Source organism: Pelophylax lessonae (genome assembly GCF_965119305.1).
Source record: "Pelophylax lessonae genome assembly, chromosome: 10".
NCBI lineage: Eukaryota > Metazoa > Chordata > Amphibia > Anura > Ranidae > Pelophylax > Pelophylax lessonae.
The window spans coordinates 113,844,126-113,864,642 of NC_138777.1; positions in this window are offsets into that span (position 1 = coordinate 113,844,126).

A 20,517-nucleotide genomic window follows, 5' to 3' on the forward strand; every position below is an offset into this window, starting at 1 on the left:
ACATGTAGGCGTGTACACACATACTGCTCCACCATGTTGGTGAAATGCTACCTCCTGGTAAATCGTTCCATATGAGCTGCTGGTGCTGCTGTTTGCTGTGGCGTGCTGACAAAGCTTTTCCACATTTCGGCCATGCTAACCCTGCCTTCTGAGGTGCTGGCGGTGCCCTGGTTGCATTGGCGACCTCTTCCTCCTCCTCCTCCTCTGCCTTGTGCTTCCACTGTGGCCCCGCTGTCAGGTGGGAATGCCAGCAGCATCGCGTCTACCAGCGTGCGCTTGTACTCGCGCATCTTGCGATCGCGCTCCAGTGAGTGAATTAAGGACGGTACGTTGTCCTTGTAACGGGGATCCAGCAGCGTGGCCACCCAGTAATCAGCACAAGTTAGAATGTGGGCAACTCGTCGGTCGTTGTGGAGACACTGCAGCATGTAATCGCTCATGTGTGCCAGGCTGCACAGAAGCAACGAAAGGCTGTCCTCTGTGGGAGGTGTATCGTCTGTGTCCTCTGTATCCCCCCAGCCACGCACCAGTGATGGCCATGAGCTGGCCTGGGTGCCACCCTGCTGTGAACATGGTTCCATCTCCTCCTCCATCTCCTCCTCCTCATCCTCCTCATCCTCCAGAACTGTGCACCTGCTGGACAATTGTGTCCCTGGCGTTTGTGTGTGCAGGAACCCACCCTCGGAGCCCCTTGCGAATGACTGCCCTGAAAGCCTTGGAAATGTTACCTCTTCATCCTCCTCCTCCTCCTCATCCTGTGCCACATCCTCTTCCAACATCTCCCAAATTGTTTTTTGAAGGAGGCATAGAAGTGGGATAGTTAAGCTGACAACGGCGTCATCGGCACTGGCCATGTTGGTGGAGTACTCAAAACAGCGCAACAAGGCACACAGGTCTTGCATGGAGGCCCAGTTATTGGTGGTGAAGTGGTGCTGTTCCGCAGAGCGACTCACGCGTGCGTGCTGCAGCTGAAACTCCACTATGGCCTGCTGCTGCTCGCACAGTCTTTCCAGCATGTGCAAGGTGGAGTTGTGGGCACGTCACATATGAGGCGGTGAGCGGGAAGGCCGAAGTTATGCTGCAGCGCTGACAGGCGAGCAGCAGCAGGGTGAGAACGCCGAAAGTGCGGCCCACGCTTTCTGCAGCAGCTCTGACATATTGGGGTAATTTTTAAGGAACCTCTCGCACACCACCAGGCCGGGCTTGAGGCTCGCTGGCAGCAACCACTCATTTGTCTGCTGTTACATGCTCCTCCACAACTCCTGCACGGTGTGTGGTTTTTCCCCCAAACAGGCAAGTTTTAAAACTGCCTGCTGTCGTTTACCCCTGGCCGTGCTGAAGTTGGTGGTGAAGGCGTAACGCTGACCGGATGAGGAGGCGGTAGAGGATGAGGAAGCGGAGTAGGAGGAGTTAGGAACAGGAGGCAAACTGAAGCGCCCTGCAATCCTCGGTGGTGGAAGGACATGCGCCAAATTGCTATCCGCCTCAGGCCCATCCGCCACTGCATTTACCCAGTGTGCCGTTAGGGAGATATAACGCCCCTGACCGTGCTTACTGGTCCATGTATCGGTAGTTAGGTGGACCTTGCCACAGATGGCGTTGCGCAGTGCACACCTGATTTTTTCCCCCACTTGGTTGTGCAGGGAAGGGATGGCTTGCCTGGAAAAGTAGTGGCGGCTGGGCACGATGTACTGTGGGACAGCCACCGACATAAGGTTTTTAAAACTGTGCGTCTCCACAAGACGGAATGATAGCATTTCAAAGGCCAAGAATTTTAAAATGCTGGCATTCAGGGCCAGGGATCGCGGGTGGGTAGGGGGGTACTTCCTCTTCCTCTCAAATGTTTGGGAGATGGAAAGCTGAACGCTTCCACGGGACATTGTGGAGATGGTTGGTGACCCAGGTGTTGGTGTTGCTGACAGGTCGTCTGTTTGCGGGGTGGCAGGTGCCGGTATCACTACAGATGTGGATGGAGAGGCCGAGACTGCAGCAGAAGAGGAAGCAGGAGGAGCCAGAGACCTTTCTTGGTTTTGAAGGTGTCTACTCCACTGCAGCTCGTGCTTTGCACTTAGATGCCTGATCATGCAGGTTGTGCTCAGGTTGAGAAGGTTTATGCCTCGCTTCAGGCTCTGATTGCACAGGGTGCAAACCACTCGTGTCCTGTCATCAGCACATTTTCTGAAGAACTTCCACGCTAGAGAACTCCTTTGAGCTGGCTTTGGTGCGCTCGTTCCCTTGCTGCGTTGGGCAGTAGCAGGCGTAGTATCTAGGGCACGGCGGCTCCGCTTCTGCACCCTGCTCCCTCTTCTGCTGTGCTGGTGGCTCTGTGCGACCACCGCCTCTTCCTCCAAACTACTCAGGTCACCTGCATGACCTTCATTCCATGTGGGGTCGAGGACCTCATCGTCCTCCACATCATCTTCCACCCAGTCTTCACCCCTGCCCTCCTTGTTGGTCTCCACAATTCTGAATGCCGCAGCAGTTGGCACCTGCGTTTCGTCATCATCGGAGACGTGCTGCGATGGTCCTTCCATGTACTCATCTTGAGAAATAAGTGGTTGGGCATCGCTGCACTCAATCTCTTCCACTTCTGGGGCAGGGCTAGGTGGATGGCCCTGGGAAACCCTGCTGACAGAGTCCTCAAAAAGAAGAAGAGACTGCTGTATGACTTGGGGCTCAGACTGCTTGTCTGATTTGCAAGGGGGTGAGGTGAAAGACGGTTGGACATTGGCTGCAGGTGCCAACTCTGACCTTTCTGCAGTAGACTGGGTGGGAGACAATGTGAAGGAACTGGAGGCTCTGTCAGCAACCCAATCTACTATCGCCTCTACTTGTTCTGGCCTCATCACATCTAGAGGCGTATGATGCACTACCAAATACTGCTGCAGGTTCTGTCGCCTACTCACACTTGAGGAAGGTGTTTCACTTGTGCGTGTAGCTGGCACAGATCGACCACGTCCTCTCCTTGCAACAGGAGCTCTACCAGCAGCGCCATGACCCAGGCCACGGCCCCTATTTGACAGTCTCCTCATATTTCTATAATTTATGATCTTGCCCTAGAAAGGTGTTTATTGAATAGTGGAACAAAACAACAACAGTATCGCACGGGTGTATCTCACAGTCAAATATGCAAACTATGCCGCAATTTAATTTTTTTTACCCCAAAAGGGTGTATTTTGAATAGCGGAATAGGAAAAAGGATAAAAAACGGTGTATCTCACACGTACAAACACAGACTAGGCCCCGATTAAAATTTTTTGTACCCTAAAGGCAGGATGAGGAAGAGGAGTAGGAGGAGTTCGGAACAGGAGGCAAACTGAAGCGTCCTGCAATCCTTGGCGGTGGAAGGAGATGCGCCAAACAAATTTAAAAAGGTGTATCTCACATGTACCTATACAGACTATGCCGTAATTTAATTTTTTACACTCAAACAGGGTGGATATTGAATAGCAGAATAGGAAAAATTTTACAAAACGGTGGTGTATCTCACACGTACAAACCCAGACTAGGCCCCGTTTACTATTTTTTGTACCCCCAAAGGCAGGATGAGGAGTAGGAGGAGTTCGGAACAAGCAGGAGGCACACTGAAGCACCCTGCAATCCTCGGCGGTATGAGATGCGCCCCAAAAATTGGAAAGGTGTATCTCACACATACCGACACAGACTATCCCGCAATTTAATTATTTTTACCACAAAGGTGTAGATTAAATAGCGGAATAGTAAATATTATCAAAAGGTGTATGTATCTCACACGTACAGAACCAGACTAGGCCTCAATTACTATTTTTTGTACCCCCAAAAGCAGGATGAGGAGTAGGAGGAGTTCGGAACAGGCAGGAGGCAGACTGAAGCACCCTGCAATCTTTGGCGGTATGAGATGCGCCCCAAAAATTGGAAAGGTGTATCTCACACGTACCGACACAGACTATCCCGCAATTTAATTGTTTTTACCCAAAGGTGTAGATTGAATAGTGGAATAGAAAATATGATATCAAAAGGTGTATGTATCTCACACGTACCGACACAGACTATCCCGCAATTTAATTGTTTTTAAGGATGATCGAACTTTTGAAAAGTTCGGTTCGGCCAGAACATCCGAACTTCCCGAAAGTTCGGCCCGGATTTCAGAACCCCATTGAAATCAATGGGACCCGAACTTCGGTAATCAAAAAACACCATTTTGAAGCCCCAAAACCCAATAAATGCCCCTAAAAAGTGCCTAGGGTTCTGGGTCATGCCCCATTAACTATTAATCACACAAAAATGTTCTTAAAAATTGTCATTTTTGATAAAAAAGCCAATTATTGAAAAATTAAAAAAAAAAAAAAAGAGATTCTTTGATTTTTACTTTGGATTTAGTATCTGGGGGGTCTAAAAGGTGTGCATGTGAAGTTTCAGCTCTTTAGCATGTCCAGAACCATGAAAAAAAAAAAGATAATTTTTCAGTAGAACAGGGATGTGGTTTGGGAGCCTCCTTTAACTTTAACACCTATATGATCTTTTTTTCTGGTTCTGGACATGCTACAGAGCTGAAACTTCACAGGTACACCTTTTAGACCCCCCAGACACAAAATCACACAAAAAAGTTCTTAAAAATTGTCATTTTTGATAAAAAAAGCCAATTATTGAAAAATTAAAAAAAAAAAATAAAAAAAAAAAAAGGGATTTTTTGATTTTTACTTTGGATTTAGTATCTGGGGGGTCTAAAAAGTGTACATGTGAAGTTTCAGCTCTGTAGCATGTCCAGAACCCCCCAAAAATTAGCATTTTCTTATAATTTTTATTAGAACAGGAATACGGCTTCTCTACTGCGCTTTTTCTTGCATTTATCGGGCATTTTTGGAGGCAGGCATGACTTTTTTTGGATTTAGTGTCTGGGGGGTCTAAAAAGTGTACCTGTGAAGTTTCAGCTCTGTAGCATGTCCAGAACCAGAAAAAAGATCATTTTTCAGTAGAGCAGGGATGGTGGGACCCCTCTTTTACACTTATATGATCTTTTTTTGGGGGTTCTGGACATGCTACAGAGCTGAAACTTCACAGGTACACCTTTTAGACCGCCCAGACACAAAAAAGTTCTTAAAAATTGTCATTTTTGATAAAAAAGCCAATTATTGAAAAATAAAAATAAATAAATAAAAAAAAAAAAGAGATTTTTTGATTTTTACTTTGGATTTCTGATCTGGGGGGTCTAAAAAGTGTACATGTGAAGTTTCTGTTCTGTAGCATGTCCAGAACCATAAAAAAAAAAGATCGTTTGTATTAGAAAACTTTAAGCACAGGAATATGGCTTCTCTGCTGTAACACCTTGCCGGTTTAATAGAAGGCATTTTTTTGGGTTCTTTGCAGTCAGGAAAAACATCTGAACTTGTGTATAGTGGTACTGTGCACAAGTTCTGATGTTTTGCCTGCCTCCAAAACCCCCCAAAAAATGCCAGCAAAAACACACCTGGGCATTTTTTTTTGACGCTAGTGTTTTTTTCGGCATTTTTTGGGGTTCTTTTGAGGCAGGCAAAACATCTGAACTTGTGTATAGTGGTATATATACACACATACATATATTTATATACACACCTAGACATGTATAACTGTGATAGTAGCAGAAATATATTACTGTAAATTATTTCATTAGCGCAAGCATATATTTCTGCTACTATCACACCTATATATGTCTAGGTGTGTATATAAATATATGTATGTGTGTATATATACCACTATACACAAGTTCAGATGTTTTGCCTGCCTCAAAAGAACCCCAAAAAATGCCAAAAAAACGCTAGCGTCAAAAAAAATGCCCAGGTGTGTTTTTGCTGGCATTTTTTGGGGGGTTTTGGAGGCAGGCAAAACATCAGAACTTGTGCACAGTACCACTATACACAAGTTCGGATGTTTTTCCTGACTGCAAAGAACCCAAAAAAATGCCTTCTATTAAACCGGCAAGGTGTAACAGCAGAGAAGTCATATTCCTGTGCTTAAAGTTTTTTAATACAAACAATCTTTTTTTTTATGGTTCTGGACATGCTACAGAGCTGAAAATTCACATGTACACTTTTTTAGACCCCCCAGATCTGAAATCCAAAGTAAAAATCAAAAAATCTCTTTTTTTTTTTTTTTAATTTTTCAATAATTGGCTTTTTTATCAAAAATGACAATTTTTAAGAACTTTTGTGTGATTTTGTGTCTGGGGGGTCTAAAAGGTGTACCTGTGAAGTTTCAGCTCTGTAGCATGTCCAGAACCCCAAAAAAAGATCATATAAGTGTAAAAGAGGGGTCCCACCATCCCTGCTCTACTGAAAAATGATCTTTTTTCTGGTTCTGGACATGCTACAGAGCTGAAACTTCACAGGTACACTTTTTAGACCCCCCAGACACTAAATCCAAAAAAAGTCATGCCTGCCTCCAAAAATGCCCGATAAATGCAAGAAAAAGCGCCGTAGAGAAGCCGTATTCCTGTTCTAATAAAAATTATAAGAAAATGCAAATTTTTGGGGGGTTCTGGACATGCTACAGAGCTGAAACTTCACATGTACACTTTTTAGACCCCCAGATACTAAATCCAAAGTAAAAATCAAAAAATCTCTTTTTTTTTTTTTTTTATTTAATTTTTCAATAATTGGCTTTTTTTTAATCAAAAATGACAATTTTTAAGAACTTTTTTGTGTGATTTTGTGTCTGGGGGGTCTAAAAGGTGTACCTGTGAAGTTTCAGCTCTGTAGCATGTCCAGAACCAGAAAAAAAAAGGATTGTTTGTACTAGAAAACTTTGAGCACAGGAATATGGCTTCGCTGCTGTAACACCTTGCCGGTTTCAAAGCAGGCATTTTTTTGGGTTCTTTGCAGTCAGAAAAAACATCTGAACTTGTGTATAGTGGTACTGTGCACAAGTTCAGATGTTTTGCCTGCCTCCAAAACCCCCCAAAAAATGTCAGCAAAAACACACCTGGGCATTTTTTTTTTGACGCTAGCGTTTTTTTGGCATTTTTTGGGGTTCTTTTGAGGCAGGCAAAACATCTGAACATGTGTATAGGGGGTATATATAGGCATATATGTCTGAATATATACCCCTAGACATATATAGGTGTGATAGTAGCAGAAATACATTACTGTAAATGATTTCATTAGCGCAAGCATTTATTTCTGCTACTATCACACCTATATATGTCTAGGGGTATATATTCAGACATATATGTCTATATATACCCCCTATACACATGTTCAGATGTCATGTCTGACATCAAACATGTCCTCAAAAAAGCACTGGCAGTGGCAGCCCCTGCAGCATAAAAAATGCTTGCTGGTGAGAAGCCATAATCCTGTCCTGAAGCAACTCAGAGAAATGATCATTTCTCTATAGCGGTCACCCTGCTATGGAAGGGTTTTGTCACCCTGCCATAGCAGTCACTGCCAGTTAACCCTACACTACACTACGGTCCCCTGACACTTAACACTTTCCCTACAGAAACTAAATTTTTGAAGCTAACTTAAGTGTAAAGGAGCGCTCTAACTACACTAGATATCCCTTTCCTCACACTAAAAATAGCTAAATGACACTTTTAAAGTAAAATTAACAGAACTGCTTCCACTCTCTTCCATGTCCAGTATAACAATGCTGGGAATATGGCGGGGGTGATCTTATATACCGGGGGGCGTATTCACTAATGATTGGTCTAGGGACCCCCTAGTCACTCCAATCACATTCCTAGCATTCTCCTGCCCCCTCAATTGGCTTTTGCTAATGGTTCTGGTCCAATCACAGGCTTTTAAAGCCCATTTCCTGAAGCATTGCATTTTGGTCGGTTCTGGTTGCCGAATTCCGAACTTTTTGGGCAAAAAGTTCTAAATTCGGCCAAACCTCGAACACCCAAAGTTCAGGCCGAACCGATGGTGGACTCGATCATCCCTAATTGTTTTTACTCCAAAGGTGTAGATTGAATAGCGGAATAGAAAATATGATATCAAAAGGTGTATGTATCTCACACGTACCGACACAGACTATTCCGCAGTTTAATTGTTTTTACTCCAAAGGTGTAGATCAAATAGCGGAATAGAAAATATTATCAAAAGGTGTATGTATCTCACACGTACAGAACCAGACTAGGCCCCGATTACTATTTTTTGTACCCCCAAAGGCAGGATGAGGAGTAGGAGGAGTTCGGAACAGGCAGGAGGCACACTGAAGCACCCTGCAATCCTCGGCGGTATGAGATGCGCCCCAAAAATTGGAAAGGTGTATCTCACACGTACCGACACAGACTATACCGCAGTTTAATTGTTTTTACCCCAAAGGTGTAGATTGAATAGCGGAATAGAAAATATGATATCAAAAGGTGTATGTATCTCACACGTACCGACACAGACTATCCCGCAATTTAATTGGTTTTACTCCAAAGGTGTAGATTGAATAGCGAAATAGAAAATATGATATCAAAAGGTGTATGTATCTCACACGTACCGACACAGACTATCCCGCAGTTTAATTGTTTTTACTCCAAAGGTGTAGATTAAATAGCGGAATAGAAAATATTATCAAAAGGTGTATGTATCTCACACGTACAGAACCAGACTAGGCCCCGATTACTATTTTTTGTACCCCCAAAGGCAGGATGAGGAGTAGGAGGAGTTCGGAACAGGCAGGAGGCAGACTGAAGCACCCTGCAATCCTCGGCGGTATGAGATGCGCCCCAAAAATTGGAAAGGTGTATCTCACACGTACCGACACAGACTATCCCGCAGTTTAATTGTTTTTACCCCAAAGGTGTAGATTAAATAGCGGAATAGAAAATATGATATCAAAAGGTGTATGTATCTCACAAGTACCGACACAGACTATCCCGCAATTTAATTGTTTTTACCCAAAGGTGTAGATTGAATAGCGGAATAGAAAATATGATATCAAAAGGTGTATGTATCTCACACGTACCGACACAGACTATCCCGCAATTTAATTGTTTTTACTCCAAAGGTGTAGATTGAATAGCGGAATAGAAAATATGATATCAAAAGGTGTATGTATCTCACACGTACAGAACCAGACTAGGCCCCGATTACTATTTTTGTACCCCCAAAGGCAGGATGAGGAGTAGGAGGAGTGCGGAACAGGCAGGAGGCACACTGAAGCACCCTCAAATCCTCGGCAGAATGAGATGCGCCCCAAAAATTGGAAAGGTGTATCTCACATGTACCGACACAGACTATCCCGCAATTTAATTGTTTTTACCCAAAGGTGTAGATTGAATAGTGGAATAGAAAATATGATATCAAAAGGTGTATGTATCTCACACGTACCGACACAGACTATCCCGCAATTTAATTGTTTTTACTCCAAAGATGTAGATTAAATAGCGGAATAGAAAATATTATCAAAAGGTGTATGTATCTCACACGTACAGAACCAGGCTAGGCCCCGATTACTATTTTTTGTACCCACAAAGGCAGGATGAAGAGTAGGAGGAGTTCGGAACAGGCAGAAGGCAGACTGAAGCACCCTGCAATCCTCGGCGGTATGAGATGCGCCCCAAAAATTGGAAAGGTGTATCTCACACGTACCGACACAGACTATCCCGCAGTTTAATTGTTTTTACCCCAAAGGTGTAGATTAAATAGCGGAATAGAAAATATGATATCAAAAGGTGTATGTATCTCACACGTACCAACACAGACTATCCCGCAATTTAATTGTTTTTACTCCAAAGGTGTAGATTGAATAGCGGAATAGAAAATATGATATCAAAAGGTGTATGTATCTCACACGTACCGACACAGACTATCCCGCAATTTAATTGTTTTTACTCCAAAGGTGTAGATTGGATAGCGGAATAGAAAATATGATATCAAAAGGTGTATGTATCTCACACGTACCGACACAGACTATCCCGCAGTTTAATTGTTTTTACTCCAAAGGTGTAGATTAAATAGCGGAATAGAAAATATTATCAAAAGGTGTATGTATCTCACACGTACAGAACCAGACTAGGCCCCGATTACTATTTTTTGTACCCCCAAAGGCAGGATGAGGAGTAGGAGGAATTCGGAACAGGCAGGAGGCACACTGAAGCACAAAATAAAAATATGGGAATTACTGCGCTAAAACATGATTAAATAAGCTTACACACTCAACAATGAATAAAAGCTCAACCTCTCTAAGCGAAAGCTGCCAACACCTGATCATGAATTAGAAAACACAGATCATGAAAAAATTGTAGAAATAGATGGTGTAGCGCTTAAAAAATGTTAAATTAAAATGAACACCACAGTCCATGTAAAAATATCAATAATTGGAAGGAAAGTCCATGTCAGAAAGACGTGCTCCCAAAGGTGTAGCCAATCACTTCACACTCCAACAATTCTGTGCAGAGAGACCACCACCAAGATAAAAGATGGCCCCTTACCGCAATGAATGGATCCCCACTACAGAGATCAGATCCAGCTCTATTCGTACGTCTATATGACCATATCAGACCGTGCCCGGCTCTTAGTGACATCCACATCAACTCCAATGGTTACAGACACAGGTATGGATGCATATGTGAAGAAAAGGGGACAACTCCCATAGTGAAGTACAGTAACAAGTGTGTTTATTAAATGCACTGGCATAAAATTGGCAACTCACATTTAGCAGCAGATATTATGGCATGTCTCTCTCATGTATCGCCTTTCGGGTCCGGTTCCCAACCAAGAAAATGGCCGCCGCGTCCCTCGTGTGTCCCAGCGTGGCGTACCCTCAAATCCTCGGCAGTATGAGATGCGCCCCATAAATTGGAAAGGTGTATCTCACACGTACCGACACAGACTATCCCGCAATTTAATTGTTTTTACCCAAAGATGTAGATTGAATAGTGGAATAGAAAATATGATATCAAAAGGTGTATGTATCTCACACGTACCGACACAGACTATCCCGCAATTTAATTGTTTTTACTCCAAAGGTGTAGATTGAATAGCGGAATAGAAAATATGATATCAAAAGGTGTATGTATCTCACACGTACCGACACAGACTATCCCGCGGTTTAATTGTTTTTACTCCAAAGGTGTATGTATCTCACACGTACAGAACCAGACTAGGCCCCGATTACTATTTTTTGTACCCCCAAAGGCAGGATGAGGAGTAGGAGGAGTTCGGAACAGGCAGGAGGCAGACTGAAGCACCCTGCAATCCTCTGCGGTATGAGATGCGCCCCAAAAATTGGAAAGGTGTATCTCACACATACCGACACAGACTATCCCACAGTTTAAATGTTTTTACCCCAAAGGTGTAGATTAAATAGCGGAATAGAAAATATGATATCAAAAGGTGTATGTATCTCACACGTACCGACACAGACTTTCCCGCAATTTAATTGTTTTTACCCAAAGGTGTAGATTGAATAGCGGAATAGAAAATATGATATCAAAAGGTGTATGTATCTCACACGTACCGACACAGACTATCCCGCAATTTAATTGTTTTTACTCCAAAGGTGTAGATTGAATAGCGGAATAGAAAATATGATATCAAAAGGTGTATGTATCTCACACGTACCGACACAGACTATCCCGCGGTTTAATTGTTTTTACTCCAAAGGTGTAGATTAAATAGCGGAATAGAAAATACTATCAAAAGGTGTATGTATCTCACACGTACAGAACCAGACTAGGCCCCGATTACTATTTTTTGTACCCCCAAAGGCAGGATGAGGAGTAGGAGGAGTTCGGAACAGGCAGAAGGCACACTGAAGCACTCTCAAATCCTCGGCAGTATGAGATGCGCCCCAAAAATTGGAAAGGTGTATCTCACACGTACCGACACAGACTATCCCTCAATTTAATTGTTTTTACCCAAAGGTGTAGATTGAATAGTGGAATAGAAAATATGATATCAAAAGGTGTATGTATCTCACACGTACCGACACAGACTATCCCGCAATTTACTTGTTTTTACTCCAAAGGTGTAGATTAAATAGCGGAATAGAAAATATTATCAAAAGGTGTATGTATCTCACATGTACAGAACCAGACTAGGCCCCGATTACTATTTTTTGTACCCCCAAAGGCAGGATGAGGAGTAGGAGGAGTTCGGAACAGGCAGGAGGCAGACTGAAGCACCCTGCAATCCTCGGCGGTATGAGATGCGCCCCAAAAATTGGAAAGGTGTATCTCACACGTACCGACACAGACTATCCCACAGTTTAATTGTTTTTACCCCAAAGGTGTAGATTAAATAGTGGAATAGAAAATATGATATCAAAAGGTGTATGTATCTCACACGTACCGACACAGACTATCCCGCAATTTAATTGTTTTTACTCCAAAGGTGTAGATTGAATAGCGGAATAGAAAATATGATATCAAAAGGTGTATGTATCTGCCAGCGTCCCCGGAGCACTCGAGGCATGCTGCGGGTAGCGGCGCTCCGGTCACCTTTCCCGACCGTGAGCGCCGCTCCCCCGCACTTTTCACTCAGTCGGTCCGCGCGGCGGGACGTTCCCGCCCGCGGACTCCACTCACCTCCCGTTCGGCTTCCTCCCGGCGCACGCGGCCCCGCTCTCTAGGGCGCGCGCGCGCGCGCGCCGCTGGTCTGAAATTTAAAGGGCCAGTGCACCACTAATTGGTGCCTGGTCCAATCAGTCCAAATGGTATAAAAACCCACTTCCCCTTCCTGTCCTTGCCGGATCTTGTTGCCTTTTGTGCCTTGAGAAAGCTTTTGGTGTATCTTTCCCTGCCTGTGTATCTGACCTTCTGCTGTTGCCCCTGACTACAAACCGTTGCCGCCTGCCTTGACCTTTTGCTCCGTCTGACCTTGCCTTTGCCTTGTCCTTCTGTACCGCGCCTGAATCAGCTGTCTTTGAGGTTGAGCCGTTACCGGAGGATACGACCTGGTTGCTACCGCCGCAGCAAGTTCATTCCGCCTTGCAGCGGGCTCTGGTGAAAACCGGTAGTAACTTAGAACCGGTCCCCTGGTACGACCCACGTCAATCCCTCACTGACACAGAGGATCCACCTCCAGTACAGTCACCTGCCGCTAGTCCGGACCCTGACAGTAGATCCGGCCATGGATCCCGCTGATGTGCCCCTGCCTACTCTCGCTGACATCTCTACCGTGGTTGCCCAGCAGTCCCAGCAGATTGCTCAGCAAGGTCAACAGTTGGCACAGTTGACCGCCATGCTGCAACAGCTTCTTCCTGCACGGCAGCAGCCGCCTGCTTCTGCTTCCGCTCCACCTCCGCAGCTGGTGGCCGCCACCTCCGCTAGAATCCGTTTGTCTCTCCCGGACAAGTTTGATGGGGATTCTAAGATGTGCCGGGGATTCTTGTCCAAATGTTCCATGCACCTGGAGATGTTGGCCGACCAGTTTCCTACGGAACGATCTAAGGTGGCCTTTATGGTCAGCTTATTGTCTGGGAAGGCCTTGGCCTGGGCCACGCCACTCTGGGACCGCAACGATCCTGCCACTGCCTCCGTCCAGTCTTTCGTCTCTGAAGTCCGCAGTGTCTTTGAGGAACCTGCCCGTGCCTCGTCAGCAGAAACGGCCTTGCTAAACCTCGTCCAAGGAGACGCTACAGTAGGCGAATATGCTATACAATTTCACACACTGGCCTCCGAACTGACTTGGAACAATGACGCCCTTAAAAAAGGCTTATCCAGCCATATCAAGGATTCTCTGGTCGCACGAGAGATACCTGACTCCCTGACGGAACTCATCCAGTTGGCTACTCGCATAGATATGCGTGTCATTGAAAGACGTCAGGAACTTCGCCAAGAAAAGAATCTGGTTCGCAACAGGCGATTTCCACGCCTGGCACCTCTCTTCCAGCAACCTTTGCAGCCGGTTACTGTGCCTTCCGCCGAGGAGGCCATGCAAGTGGATCGGGCTCGCCTGACCCAGCAAGAAAGGTCTCGCCGGAGGAATGAGAATTTATGCTTATACTGTGCGAGTTCCGAACACTTCTTAAAGGACTGTCCAGTTCGTCCACAGCGTCAGGGAAACGCTCGCACCTAGTGACCTTAGGAGAGACGTCGCTGGGTGTAAAGTCTTCCTCTCCACGTTTGATTGTTCCAGGATTTCTTCTGCCGCTAAAGTCTCCTTCCCTGCAGAGGCCTTCTTGGACTCTGGTTCTGCAGGAAACTTCATTAAAGCCTCCTTCATCAACCGCTTTAGCATTCCTGTGATCCGTCTCGACAAGCCCTTCTTCATTACTACAGTTAACGGAGAGAATCTGAACTGTACCGTGCGTTATCGCACAGATCCTGTGCTCATGACCATAGGTGTTCTCCACCAAGAGACTATTGAATTCTTTGTTCTACCGAATTGCACTTCTGACGTCCTTCTGTCACGGAACCATGAACCAGACGTACAACAACAGATAAGTGAAAATAAGAAGGCTTTATTGAAAATCAAGCTGTAAAGCAAAAGTCCAAACGGATGGCGAAACCGAGGCTGAGTCCTTGCGAAGCCAGAGGTCAGGAACCAGGAGGGTAGTCAGACGAAGCTGGAATCCGGAACCAGCAGGGTAGTCAGACGAAGCCAGGATCAGGAACCAGTAGGGTAGTCAGACGAAGCCAGGATCAGGAACCAGCAGGGTAGTCAGACGAAGCCAGGATCAGGAACCAGAAGCAGCAGCAGTCTTAGAAGCATGTGAACACAGGGGGACCAAGCAAGGAACTGAAGCCACAGACCTCCTATATATATGAGCTAGGCATCCAGCTCCTCCCAGTGGGAAGGAGGAGCCGCAGGGTGGGAGGCTACAAGAAACCCAGAAACCAAGATGGCCGCCAGCACATGTCAAACGAAGGAGAACAGCAAGAAGGTAAGACCATGACAGTACCTCCCCCTCAAGAGCCCCTCCTCCGCGGAGTAAAGAACGGTTTCTGAGGGAAGCGTGCGTGGAAGGCACGGAGCAAGGCAGGAGCATGGACATCTGTGGAGGGAACCCAGGAACGCTCCTCTGGACCATAACCACGCCAATGAACCAAAAACTGCACCCGACCGCGGACCAGGCGTGAGTCCAGGATATTGCTCACCTCATACTCCTCACGATTGCCCACTTGGACCGGACGAGGCCGAGGAACCGAGGAAGTGAAACGATTACACACCAGTGGCTTCAACAGGGAGACATGAAACACGTTGCAGATCCGCATGCCAGGAGGAAGCGCAAGGGCATAGGCTACCGGGTTTACCCTGCGAAGCACTCGGAAGGGACCAACAAAGCGAGGCGCCAGCTTGGGAGTGGGCACTCGAAGGTTGAGGTTGCGGGTGGACAACCATACACGGTCCCCGGCCTGGTAGGAAGGAGCAGGCGCTCGTCTGCGATCAGCCTGGAGTCTCTGGCGCTGCGCAGAGACCTCAAGGGACTTCTGGATCTGTACCCAAGCAGCACGTAGGACGGAAAGGTGATCCTCCACAGCCGGAATATCCTGGGGAGAGAATACCTCCGGTAACACGGCAGGTTGGAACCCATAATTAGCCATGAAGGGAGACGTCCCAGAGGAAGAGTTCACCGCCGTGTTCCTGGCAAACTCAGCCCAAGGCAGGAGGTCAACCCAATTGTCTTGGTGATCGGAGACATAGCAACGAAGGAATTGCTCCAAGGCCTGATTGGATCGTTCTGCGGCCCCATTGGACTGAGGGTGGTAGGCCGAGGAGAAGGAGAGATGAATCCCCAACTGGGAGCAAAAGGTGCGCCAGAACCTGGACACAAACTGACTCCCCCGATCCGACACAATCTCCTTGGGCAAACCGTGCAACCGGAAGACCTCCCTGGCAAAAATCGTGGCCAACTCCTGTGCAGAGGGTAACTTCTTGAGAGGAACACAGTGGCACATTTTGGAAAATCGATCCACAATCATGAGAATGACCGTATGGCCTCGGGATGCAGGGAGGTCCACAATGAAATCCATCCCCAGGTGTGACCATGGGCGCTCCCCGTTGGCTATGGGTTGCAGAAGGCCAAACGGAAGGTGCCGAGGGGACTTACTCTGGGCACAAACGGAGCATGCCGCTACATATGCGGCGATGTCGGAACTTAGGGAAGGCCACCAGAACAGACGTGAAACAGCCCAGGACAGCTGATTCCTTCCAGGATGCCCCGCGGTCTTGGAGTTATGGTAGGTTCGCAACAACCGAGTGCGCAACTCCTCAGGCACAAAACATCTGCCGTTGGGTCTCCCAGAGGGAGCACCAGATTGAGCCGCCAAAATCTGCTCACCCAGGGGAGAGGTCAGGCTGGTGCGAATGGCGGCCAGGATCTGATTCGGAGGTATGACCGAAGTCGGAATCGACTCCTCCCTGGACAGGTCGGAGTACTGCCGTGATAAGGCATCCGCCCTGATGTTCTTGGAACCGTGTAGGTAGGAGACCACGTAATTAAAACGTGACAAGAACAGAGCCCATCTGGCCTGACGTGGTGTCAATCTCTTGGCCTCAGAAAGGTAGGTCAGATTCTTGTGGTCCGTCAGGATGAGGACCGGAACCACCGAACCCTCGAGCAAGTGCCTCCATTCTTTAAGGGCCTGCACGATGGCCAATAACTCCCTGTCACCAATCTGATAGTTGCACTCCGCGGAAGACAGTTTCCAGGAGTAAAACCCACAAGGAAGCAGAGGACCCTCTGGTGTTCTACGCTGAGACAGAAGGGCGCCTACTCCCGTCTCAGACGCGTCCACCTCGAGGACAAAGGGCAACCCAGGGTTGGGATGCGACAGAATCGGAGCCGACACAAAGGCGGACTTTAGAGCCTCAAAAGCTCGGATGGCCTCGAGCGGCCAGACCTGGGAATTACTGCCCTTCCTGGTCAGATCCGTGAGGGGCTTGGCTAGCATGGAAAAGTCCCTGATGAACTTCCGATAATAATTGGCGAAGCCCAAAAAGCGCTGCAGGGAGCGAAGACCACTGGGCTGGGGCCACTGTAAGACAGCCGAAACCTTCTCAGGATCCATGGAGAACCCCTCAGCGGAAATGATGTAACCTAAGAAGGTTACCTGGGATCGGTGAAATTCGCATTTCTCAAGCTTACCGAACAGCTTGTTCTCTCGTAACCGTTGCAACACTCGTCTGACATCCAGAATGTGGGTCTCCATGGATTCAGAATATACCAAGATGTCATCCAAATAGACCACCACACACTGCTGCAACAGGTCACGGAAAACATCGTTAATGAATTCCTGAAAGACTGCGGGCGCATTGCACAACCCAAAGGGCATAACCAAGGATTCATAATGACCGGTCCTGGTGTTAAACGCGGTCTTCCACTCATCGCCCGCCTTGATCCTTACGAGGTTATATGCCGCCCTCAGGTCGAGTTTGGTAAAGACCGTGGCCCCTTTAAGGCGATCGAACAGCTCGGAAATCAAGGGTATCGGGTAAGCGTTCTTGATCGTGATGCGATTGAGACCCCTGTAATCGATGCAAGGCCTCAACTCACGCCCTTCTTTTTCACAAAGAAAAATCCAGCCCCTGCCGGGGACGAGGATTTGCGAATGTGTCCGCGTGAAAGCGCCTCCCTCACGTACTCCTCCATGGCCTCATTCTCCGCTACCGACAGTGGATAGACCTTGCCACGAGGAGGAACGGCACCAGGTTGTAACTCGATGGCACAATCGTATGGGCGGTGCGGAGGTAGGGCAACCGCGCGCACCTTATCGAATACATCCCGGTACTCCTCGTATTCAGGAGGCAACAGAGAGTATGAGGAAGTACACAGCAACTTGACAGGCCCATGGATGCAACTAGCCCCACACTGCGGTGACCACGAGAGGATCTCGGCCGATCTCCAATCGAAAGTCGGATTATGCTTCTGGAGCCAGGGGTACCCCAAGACCACCGAGTAGTGTGGAGACGAAATAACCTGGAAGCAGACCGACTCTCTGTGAACGGCACCAATGGCTATCCCCACTGGAAGGGTCTCATGAGTCACGTGTGGCGGCAGAAGGGGTCTGCCGTCTATCGCCTCAAGAGCCAGTGGAGAACCTCGGGCCTGCAGAGGAATGGAATTGGCGGCAGCGAACACACTATCAATGAACAAACCACCAGCACCAGAGTCCACCAACGCCTGGGTCGTCACTGAGCCCCCGACCCAGGAGAGGACAACAGTGATCAGTGGTTTGTCAACACGGGAAACCGGGGATGAGGAGACTCCACCCAAGATCTGCCCCCGACAGGATCTCAGGTGCGAGCGTTTCCCAGACGGTTCGGACATGCCAACCGAAAATGCCCACCGAGACCACAGTACATGCATCGACCCTCACGTCTTCGGAGTACCCTCACCCCCTCGGACAGGCGAGCAAAGCCCAGCTGCATGGGTTCACCCCCAGCCAAGTCATCCCCAGGAGGCGTGGGAGGAGAGGGAGGCACGGGTGGGACAGCAAAGGTAGGCGCCAATCTGTTAGGAGGCCTCCGCAGACTCTCCTTAAAGGAAGGTCTCTCCCTGAGTCTGGTGTCAATCAAAATCAAGAAAGAAATAAGAGACTCGAGCTCCACTGGTAGGTCCTTAGCTGCAACCTCATCCTTCAAGGCATCCGAGAGACCATGAGAGAAAGCAGCGACCAGAGCCTCATTATTGCAGCCCACCTCTGCTGCCAGGGTACGAAACTCAATGGCGTATTCAGCTACGGATCGTGAACCCTGTCTGATGGACATAAGGAGCTTCGCAGCAGAGGCAGCACGAGCCGGCACATCGAATACCCTCCGAAGAGAAGCAACAAAACCGGAAAACTCGGCAACCACCGGATTGTTGTTCTCCCATAAAGGGCTGGCCCAGGCCAAGGCCTTGTCCGAGAGCAGCGAAATTAAGAAGCCCACCTTTGATCTCTCAGTAGGAAAGGCATGTGGCAGCAACTCGAAATAAATGCCCACCTGGTTAAGGAAACCTCGGCACTGAGTTGGCTCTCCCCCAAAACGCTGTGGAAGGGGGGCAGAACCGGTCATACCCCGAAACACCGCAGGCGCAACAACAGGTGTCGGGGTAGACTCTGGCGCAACAACCGGAGCGGCAGTAGGAGCGGGCCCAGGAGCGACAACCGACCCATCGGCAACGGGAGCGAAATGAGCCGTGCGTTCAAGCAGGGTTTGCAACGCCACGGCGAACCGACCCAACAGGTGATCCTGCTGATCAAGTCTGGCAACCAGCGTGGGTAGCGAGGATGGCCCTGTACCGTCAGAATTCATGGCTTGGTCCTAATGTCACGGAACCATGAACCAGACGTGCAACAACAGATAAGTGAAAATAAGAAGGCTTTATTGAAAATCAAGCTGTAAAGCAAAAGTCCAAACGGATGGCGAAACCGAGGCTGAGTCCTTGCGAAGCCAGAGGTCAGGAACCAGGAGGGTAGTCAGACGAAGCCGGAATCCGGAACCAGCAGGGTAGTCAGACGAAGCCAGGATCAGGAACCAGTAGGGTAGTCAGACGAAGCCAGGATCAGGAACCAGCAGGGTAGTCAGACGAAGCCAGGATCAGGAACCAGAAGCAGCAGCAGTCTTAGAAGCATGTGAACACAGGGGGACCAAGCAAGGAACTGAAGCCACAGACCTCCTATATATATGAGCTAGGCATCCAGCTCCTCCCAGTGGGAAGGAGGAGCCGCAGGGTGGGAGGCTACAAGAAACCCAGAAACCAAGATGGCCACCAGCACATGTCAAACGAAGGAGAACAGCAAGAAGGTAAGACCATGACACCTTCTTGGCCTACCCTGGCTCCAGCGCCACTCCCTTACTCTCGACTGGACCTCTGGGGACATTAAATCATGGGGGTCTACCTGCCACACTCGTTGCCTCAAGTCGGTACCTACTAGACAAGTCTCCGTCTCCTCACCATTGCTCGGCCTTCCTAAGGCTTATCAGGACTTTACTGATGTTTTTTTGCAAAAAACAGGCGGAGGTCTTACCAGCACATAGACCCTATGACTGTCCCATCGATTTGCTTCCCGGTACCACACCACCTCGTGGCAGGATTTACCCTCTCTCCATTCCTGAAACCAAGGCCATGTTGGAGTACGTTCAGGAGAACCTCAAGAAAAGGTTTCATCAGGAAATCTTCTTCTCCTGCCGGAGCAGGATTTTTCTTTGTTGCCAAAAAGGATGGGTCACTACGCCCATGTATTGACTACCGCGGTCTTAACAAAATCACGGTAAAGAATCGCTACCCTTTGCCTCTCATCTCGGAGCTCTTTGACCGTCTGCGCGGAGCAAAGGTCTTCACTAAGCTTGACCTCAGGGGCGCTTATAATCTCATCAGAATCCGTGATGGAGATGAGTGGAAAACCGCTTTTAATACCAGAGATGGCCACTTTGAGTATCTCGTCATGCCTTTTGGCCTGTGCAACGCTCCTGCAGTCTTTCAAGACTTTGTCAACGAGATCTTCCGGGACATGTTGTATACCTGTGTAGTGGTCTATCTTGACGACATTCTAATCTTCTCCTCCACCCTGGAGGAACACCGTCGCCATGTTCGTCAAGTGCTCCAGCGCCTTCGTGCCAACCATCTTTACGCCAAAATGGAAAAATGTCTTTTTGAACGCAGCTGTCTTCCGTTTCTCGGATACCTAGTTTC